Source organism: Loxodonta africana, chromosome X (genome assembly GCF_030014295.1).
Source record: "Loxodonta africana isolate mLoxAfr1 chromosome X, mLoxAfr1.hap2, whole genome shotgun sequence".
Taxonomy (NCBI): Eukaryota; Metazoa; Chordata; class Mammalia; order Proboscidea; family Elephantidae; genus Loxodonta; species Loxodonta africana.
In genome coordinates, this window is record NC_087369.1 from 141494810 (window position 1) to 141503636 (window position 8827).

Here is an 8827-nt window from a genome sequence, read left to right on the forward strand (position 1 = left end):
TCTTCAGTCTCACTAATTCTGACTTTCATTTCCTCAATTCTGCTCCTGGGGCTTTCTGTTGAGTTGTCTAATTCTGAAATTTTATTGTTAATCTTTTGGATTTCTATTTGCTATCTCTGTATGGATTCTTGTAGCCTGTTAAATTTGTCATTATGCCCTTGTATAACCTTCTTAAGTTCCTCTATTGCTTTGTCTGTGTGTTTCTTGGCTTGGTCCGCATTTTGCCTGATCTCCTTCCTGATCTCTTGAAGAGCTCTGTATATTAATCTTTTGAATTCTGTCTCTGTTAATTCCAAGACCTTCTCTTCCTTTGGGAGGTTTTTTGGTTCCTTGTTTTGATCGCTTGCTGAAGTCATCACGGCCTGCCTCTTTATGTGATTTGATATTGACTGTTGTCTCTGAGCCATTGATAAGTTATTGTATTTATTTATTTTATGTTTGTTTACTGTGTCCTAGCTTCTTGGTTTGTTTTGTTTCGATATGCCCAAATAGGCTGGTCATGTGAGCTACTTTGATTATTGGAATCTTTGAAGCTCTCACGTCCTGTCACCACGTGGTTAGAGCTGCTACTAGGTATGTGAGCCCAGGAGTCCATTTACTTTTCTTGTATAGATTCAGCTCAGGTGTCCAGGTCATTGGTCACTGAGTGTATGGTGCAGGCTCTCACCTACAGTCCTAGATGGACGGGGCTACATAGGGGTGATTGGAGCAGGCAGAGGTATGTATCTGGCTGCAGGTGGGGGGTCATGTGCTGAGCAAGGTAGGGGGCTAACAGCTGCCACTGTGTGCCTGGGTGGAAGGCATGTCCCTGTTCCCTAGAGTGCATAGGGGGTGGGTTTTGCAACTGGATTTTGGGCACCCAATGCTGTTGGCTGTAATGACTGAGAGGCATCATTTATTCTCGGACCACTGTCTTAGGTGGCTAGGTGGAGTGAGTGGAGCCACCAGTCATGAGGCACCTGATGTGGGTAGGTGACGACCCAGCTTAATAGGTAGGGTGGTGTCAAATGTCACAAATCTGCCACTTCCTCTTAGCTGTTGCATTTGAAAATAGGCTTCAGATATATACCCTGTTGTACTATGCTAATGAGGGCCTACACTGTTGAAATGGGCCAACACAGGACTAGGCAGGGGTGAAAGGCATTCAAAGTCCATGGTCCCCTCATGCCTGTGCCTAGGCAAAGGGGCTGCACCTGCCCTGAGGTCCCAGCTTAGGGGAGCTGGCAGATTACTTTTTCCTGTTTGTTAATTTGTTCCCTCTCTAAAGCCGGAAAAATGGCTTGGGGCACATTACTGGTCCCACCTCCAGCCCAGGGGGTGCAGCAATCACCGAAGCTGAACCAGACAAGAGCAGAGTGAGGAATGGGTTAGTGAATGGGAGAGAGGTGCTTTCCAGAGGGGGACGGGTTTTTTCGATCCTGTGCTCGGTTAGATGCTTGCACTTAACCTTAACAGATCCAGCACCGCTTTCCCCCGATTCCACAGGATTGTTCAGACTGTCTGCTGCTGGAATTCTCCCAGTGTGGAAAATGCATCCTGAACACTACTGCTTGCCTCAGCGGGCATGCACTGGCCAATCCAGCCTGCAGGGTGCTGCCCAGGTCAGGTCTGGCAAATCCTGGCTGCTTCTGAACTGTCTCTCCCTCCCCCGGCCCCTCAGTTCAACTCCTCAACTTTGTGTTTGATGTTCAGGGCTCCTAGATTGTCATATATAATTGATTCACTTGTTTTTTTGGTCTTTGTTGAAAGAGGGACTACAGGAAGCATCTGACTACTCCACCATCTTGGCCTCACCTGCACTTACAAGCTTTTAAGACCCCAGACACTATGCAACAAAATAGGAGATAGAACGGATGCAATAAACCTGATATTAGGCCAATTAACTGGGATGTCCCCTGAAGCTATGGCTTTAAACCTTCAAACCGAAGAACCAAATCCCATGAAGTGTTTGGTTGTACATAAGCAGCTACAGCAGCTACTCTTTTGTTGTTGTTGTAAATATATCTATCACACAACTTTTGCCAATTAAACTTTTTACAGGCATACAACGTACTGACAGCAATTACGTTAATTGGCTGTGGAACCCCTACCCATAATCATTGAGATTTTTTCCATCACCGTAAACCAAAACTGAGTGCTCTATAAGCAATAACTCCCCCTTCCCCTCCCTCCCACCCCTGATAGCCACTAAGAAACTGGTCTCTATGCATTTGCCCATTCCTGTCTTTTTACAGAAGTGAGCTCATACAATATTTGTCCTTTTGTGATTGACTTATTTCACTCAGCATAATGTCATCAAGCTCCATCCATGTTGTATCATATACCAAGACTTGATTTCTCTGTCTGGCTGAGTAGTATTCCATTGTATGTATGTACCACATTTTTTTATTCATTCATCCATTGATGGGGATTTAGGTTGTTTCCATCTTTTGGCTATTGTGAATAGTGCTGCAGTGAAAATTGGTATACATATGTCTGTTCATGTCACTGCTTTCAAGCCCATTAGGTATGTTCTTAACCATGGAATTGCTGGATCATATGGCAGTTCTATTTTTAGTTTTTTGAGTAACTGCTACCCTGTTTTCCACAATGGCTGTACCATTTTGCGTTCCCACCAGCAATAAATAAGGTCCCAGTTTCCCCACATCCTTGCCAACTTTTGTTATTTTCTTCTTTTTTTTTTAATCTCAGCCATCCTGGTAGAATCTTGATCGACTTATTTTTCTTTTGCATTTTGAAGGTATTATTCTATCTTCTTCTGGTATCTCTTGGGTTTTTTTTTTTTAATTAGAAGTCCGCAGTCATTCTGTTGTTATTTCATAGATAATCTATCTTTTCTCTTTTAAGTATTTTCTCTGTTTTTGATGCTCTGCAGATTTACTTCAGTGTATCTAGGTATGGTTTTGTTTTTATTTATCCTGGTGAATACCTGGAGCTATTCCTTTAATTGTAACACTTTCTTCTAAAAAATTTTCAGTCATTATCTCTTCAATATTGTCTGTCACCCATTCTCTGTATTCTTTCTTGAATCCCTATTAGATGTGTGTTGGAACTTCTGTTCTCTCTTCCATATATTCAGGTTTTCTTTTGCTTTTTCTGTTTAATTAATGTACTGTGTTGGATGATTTCCTTAGGTATATCTTTCAATTCACTAATTCTCTCCTTGACTGTGTCTAGAGTACTGTTCATTCTGTCAATTGATTTTTCATTAAAAAAATTATATTTTTTAATTTCTAGAATTTCTATTGGGATTTCTTTAAATTCAACTTTTTTTGGTGCCTTTACATGCTTGTTTTATGGTTTTTATTCTTTGTTTTTTTACAAAAGCTCTCTTGGATTGCTCCATTATTTCTAGTTCCTCACATGTAAATGATCCCATTTTTTGCTTCTTCTGACTCTTCCTCAAGGTAGTTCATTTCCTGGCATGGTCTGTAATCTTTAACTGTGAGCTCATCTTCAGTGGGACTTCCTCTTCATAGGAGTCCCCCATGCCTGGGTATGAAAATGTTCTTACAGAACAATTTTGTGTTTCCCTCTACTGGGTCCCATGATTCCTATCCATTCAATTTTTTTTGAACATTTTATTATGCTTTGTGTGAAATTTTACAGCAAATTGCTTTCCCATTCAATAATTCATACACAAATTTTTCTGTGGCATTGGTTGCAATCCCTGCAATATGTCAGCACTCTCCGTTTCCACCTTTGGTTCCCTGTTCCCATTTGTCCAATTTCCCTACCCCTTCCTACCTTCTCATCTTTGCTTTTGAGCATGTGTTGCCCTTTTGGTCTCCTATAGTTGATAGTTCTAAGGGGAATGTTCCTCATGGGTGTTATTGTTTATTTTATAGGCCAGTCTGTTATTTGGCTAAAAGGTGATCTCCAGGAGTGGCTTCAGTTCCAGGTTAGAAGGATGTCTTAGGGCAGTAGTCCTGAGAATTCCTCCAGTCTGTATCGGACCAGTAAGTCTGGTCTTTTTTATGAATTTGAATTTTGTTCTACATTTTTCTCCCACTCTAACGGGGACCTTCTATTGTGTTCTGGTCAAAGCAGTCGGTGGTGGTGGCTAGGCACTGTCTAGTTCTTATGGTCTCAGGCTAGTGGAGGCTGTGGTTCATGTAGGCCATTAGTCCTTTGGACCAATTACTTCCTTGAGTCTTTGGTTTTCTTCATTCTTCCTTTGCTCCAGATGGAAAGAGACCAATAGTTATATCTTAGATGGCTGCTGGGAAGCTTTTAAGACACCAGACGCTACTCACCAAAGTAGGATGTAGAACATTATCTTTATGAACTATGTTGTGCCAGTTGACCTAGATGGCCACCGAGACTATGGTCCTTAGCCTTCTAGCCCAGTAACTCGGTTTCTTGAGATGCTCTATTATATCTAAGAAGTTACCATAACTGTGCCCCCATATGGCTTATTGCAAATATGAATATACATGCAGCACATACAAATATGTATAAATATCCACAGCCATACTTATATATATGACCTCTCACATCTATTTAGTGCACACATATACCTCTATATCCACTTGTATATTACTGTTTGTTATTACTATTGTTGCAGGGTTTTATATTTATATTTACTGAAATTGCTCTTTATTCTTGCATAGCACTCACTGTCTTCTTTTGCCTTGGTTATGTTGTGCTGACTTCCCCCATACTGCGTATTGCCTTTCGATTCACCAAAATTAACACATGTCTATTATCTAGTCAGTGATTCTCCCCACCTCCCCTTACCATCCCTGGTAACCATCAAGAGTGTTTTTTTCTGTGTGTAAACATTTCTTGACTTTTTGTAATAGTGGTATCATACAGTTTTTGTCCTTTCGTGATTGACTTATTTGACTCAGCATAGAGTCCTCAAGATTTATTGATGTTGTAAAATATTTCATGGATTCATTGTTATTTATCATTGTATAGTATTCCATTGCGTGTATGTACCAGTTTGTTTATCCATTAATCCACTGATGGGCACCTAGGTTGTTTCCATCTTTTTGCTATTGTGAACATTCCTGCAATGAACATGCATGTGCATATATCTATTTGTGTGATGGCACTTATTCCTCTAGGATATATTCCAAGGAGTGGGATTACTGGATCCTATGGTACTTCTATTTCTAGCTTTTTAAGGAAGTGCCAAATTGATTTCCAAAGTGGCTGTACAATTTTACATTTCCACCAGCAGTGTATAAGTGTTCCAGGCCCTCCACAACCTCTCCAGCATTTATTATTTTGTGTTTTTTGGATTAGTGCCAGCCTTGTTGGGGTGAGAGGGTATCTCATTGTAGTTTTGATTTGCATTTCTCTAATGGCTAATGATCTTGAACCTTTCCTCATGTATCTGTTAGCCAACTGAATGTCTTCTTTGGTGAAGTGCCTGTTCATATCCTTTGCCTATTTTTTAGTGGGGTTATTTGTGGTTTTGTCGTTGAGTTTTTGCAGTCTCATGTAGATTTTAGAGATCAGATGCCAGTCAGATTTGCTGTAGCCAAAAACTTTTTCCCAGCCTGTAGGTTGTCTTTTTACTCGTTTGGTGACGTCTTTGGATGAGGATAAGTGTTTGATTTTTAGGAGCTCCCAGTTATCTAGTTTTTCTTCCAATGTTTCTGCATTGTTACTAATGTTTTGTATTCCGTTTATGCCATGTATTAGGGCTCCTAGCATTGTCCCTATTTTTTCTTGCATGATCTATATTGTTTTAGATTTTATATTTAGGTCTTTGATCCATTTTGAGTTAGTTTTTGTGCATGGTGTGAGGTATGGGTCTTGTTTCACTTTTTTGTTGATGGATATCCAGTTATGCCAGCACCATTTGTTAAAGAGACTGTCTTTTCCCCAATTAATGGACTTTGGTCTATGTATCTGTTGTTGTACCAGTACATAGACTTTGGTCTATGTATCTGTTGTTGTACCAGTATCAGGCTGTTTTGACTACTGCAGCAGTATAATAGGTTCTAAAATCTGGTAGTGTGAGGCCTCCCACTTTGTTCTTTTTCTTCAGTAATGCTTTATTTATCCGGGGCCTCTTGCCCTTCCATATGAAGTTGGTGATTTTTCTCCATCTCATTAACAAATGTCGTTGGAATTTGGATCGGAATTGCATTGTATCTGTAGATCGCTTTGGGTAGAATAGACATTTTCACAATGTTGAGTGTTCCTATCCATGAGCAAGGTATGTTTTTCCACTTATGTAGGTCTCTTTTGGTTTCTTGCAGTAGTGTCTTGTTGTTTTCTTTGTATAGGTCTCTGGTTAGATTTATTCCTAAGTATTTTATCTTCTTGGGGTCTATCATAAATGGTATTGATTTGGTGATTTCCTTTTCGAAGTTCTGTTTGTTGGTGTAGAGGAATCCAACTGATTTCTGTATGTTTTTGTATCCTGATACTTTGCCGAAATCTTCTATTAGTTCCAGTAGTTTTCTTGTGGATTCTTTGATGTTTTCTGTGTATAAGATCATATCATCTGCGAATAGAGATACTTTTACTTCTTCCTTACCAATCCGGATGCCCTTTATTTCTTTATCTAGCCTAATTGCTCTGGCTAGGACCTCCAGCACAATGTTGACTAAGAATGGTGATAAAGGTCATCCTTGTCTGGTTCCCGATCTCAGTGGGAATGTTTTCAGGCTCTCTCCATTTAGGGTGATGTTGGCTGTTGGCTTGTATAAATGCCCTTTATTATATTGAGGAATTTTCCTTCTATTCCTATTTTGCTGAGAGTTTTTATCATGAATGGTTGTTGAAGTTTGTCAAATGCCTGTTCTGCATTAATTGATTAGAGCATGCGGTTCTTGTTTTTTGTTTCATTTATATTGTGGATTACATTAATTGTTTTTCTAATGTTGAACCATCCCTGCATACTTGATATGAATCCCACTTGGTCATGGTGAATTATTTTTTTGATATGTTGTTGATCTGGGTGTTGAATTCTATTGGCTAGAATTTTGTTGAGGATTTTTTTCAGTGGTTTGGATTCTGTTAAGGGTTGCTTTATGGCCTAATATGTGGTCTCTTCTAGAGAATGTTCCATGTGTGTTGGAAAAGAAAGTATACCTGGCTACTGTTGGGTGGAGTGTTCTGTATATGTCTATGAGGTCAACTTGGTTGATTGTGGTATTTAGATTTTCCGTGTCTATATTGAGCTTCTTTCTGGATGTTCTGTCCTTCACTGCAAGTGGTGTGTTGAAGTCTCTTACTATTATTGTGGAGCTGTCTATCTCTCTTTTCAGTGCTGTTAGAGTTTGTTTTATGTATTTTGGATCCCTATCATTGGGTGCGTAAATAGTTTATTATGGTTATGTCCTCCTGGTGTATTGACACTTTATTTATTATATAGTGTTCTTCCTTATCCTTTGTGGTGGATTTTACATTAAAGTGTATTTTGTCAGAAATTAATATTGCCACTTCGGCTCTTTTTTGATTGTTGTTTGCGTGGTATTTTTTTTTTCCATCCTTTGAGTTTTTGCTCGTGACTTTAAGTCTAAGGTGTGTCTCTTGTAGGCAGCATATAGAAAGCTCGTATTTTTTTTATCAGCTCTGCCACCATCTGTCTCTTAAGAGGTGCATTTAGTCCATTTACATTCTACGTAAATATTGATAGGTATGAGTTTAGTGCTGTCATTTTGATGTCTTTTTTTTTGTGTGTAATGTTGACAGTTTCTTTGTTCCACTTAATTTTCTGTGCTGAGTTGTTCTGTATGTATTTTCTTTTCATCTTTTCATTGTTGTTGATTTTGGGTTTGCTGAGTCTTTGTTTTTCTTGTTTTTTATTTTGATGTGTTGGATTTTTAGTTTCCTTTGTGTTTACCTTAATATTTACCCGTTTTTCTAAGTTTAAACCCATCTTTTATGTCTTTATATCATCTTGACTTCCTCTCCATGTGAAAGATTTATGACTACATTTTTTTTAGTCCCTCTTTATTTTAATGTTGTCATCTTTTACATATTGACGGCAGACATGAGAAATTTTTACCATAATCCCAAGAACCTCTGGGCACAGTGCATCCTTGGTATTGCACCCAGCTTTTGCATTAGTTTACGCTTCTACAAACTACTTCATGAATTCTGGGCATCTGTTTTGCTATTCAGTCCAATCTCGTCTGCCTTCAGTCTTCTCAACTCAATCATTTAGGATTAAGTTTAACAGTGAGTGTTTTAAACAAGATAAAGTTCATGTTTTTCTCCTGTAAATGAAGCCAGAAGGCCTGAAGTACTTTTGATGGCCTCATGCTCATCAGGCACACAGTCTTGTTCTTTTTTCCTTTTTTAAATTTAATTTTGTTGTTGTTGTTGAGAATATACATGGCAAAACATACAGCAATTCAGTTGTTTCTACGTGTACAATTCAGTGACACTGATTACAGTCTTTGAGTTGTGCAACCATTCTCACCCTCCTTTTCTAAGTTGTTCCTCCCTCCATTAACATAAACTCATTGCCCCCTATCTAAGCTTTCAAGTTGCTATTGTCACTTTGATCCTCTATAGGTAGGTCTTAAAAGAGCATAATGCTCAAAGCAGACTTTTTTTTACTAGTTAGACTAAACTATTGTTTGGTTTTGAGAAGGCTTCAGGGGATATATCTATTTATTTACTTTAGATGAAGCTTGTCTTAGTCATTTAGTGCTGCTGTAACAGAAGTACCACAAGTGGATGGCTTTAACAAAGAGAAATTTATTTTCTCAGTTTAGTAGGCTACAAGTCCAAATTTAGGGCATCAGCTCCAGGGGAAGTCTTTCTCTTTCTGTTGGCTCTTGAGAAAGGTCCTTGTCATCAATCTTCCTCTGGACTAGGAGCTTCTCAGTGCAGGAATCTCCAGTCCAAAGGA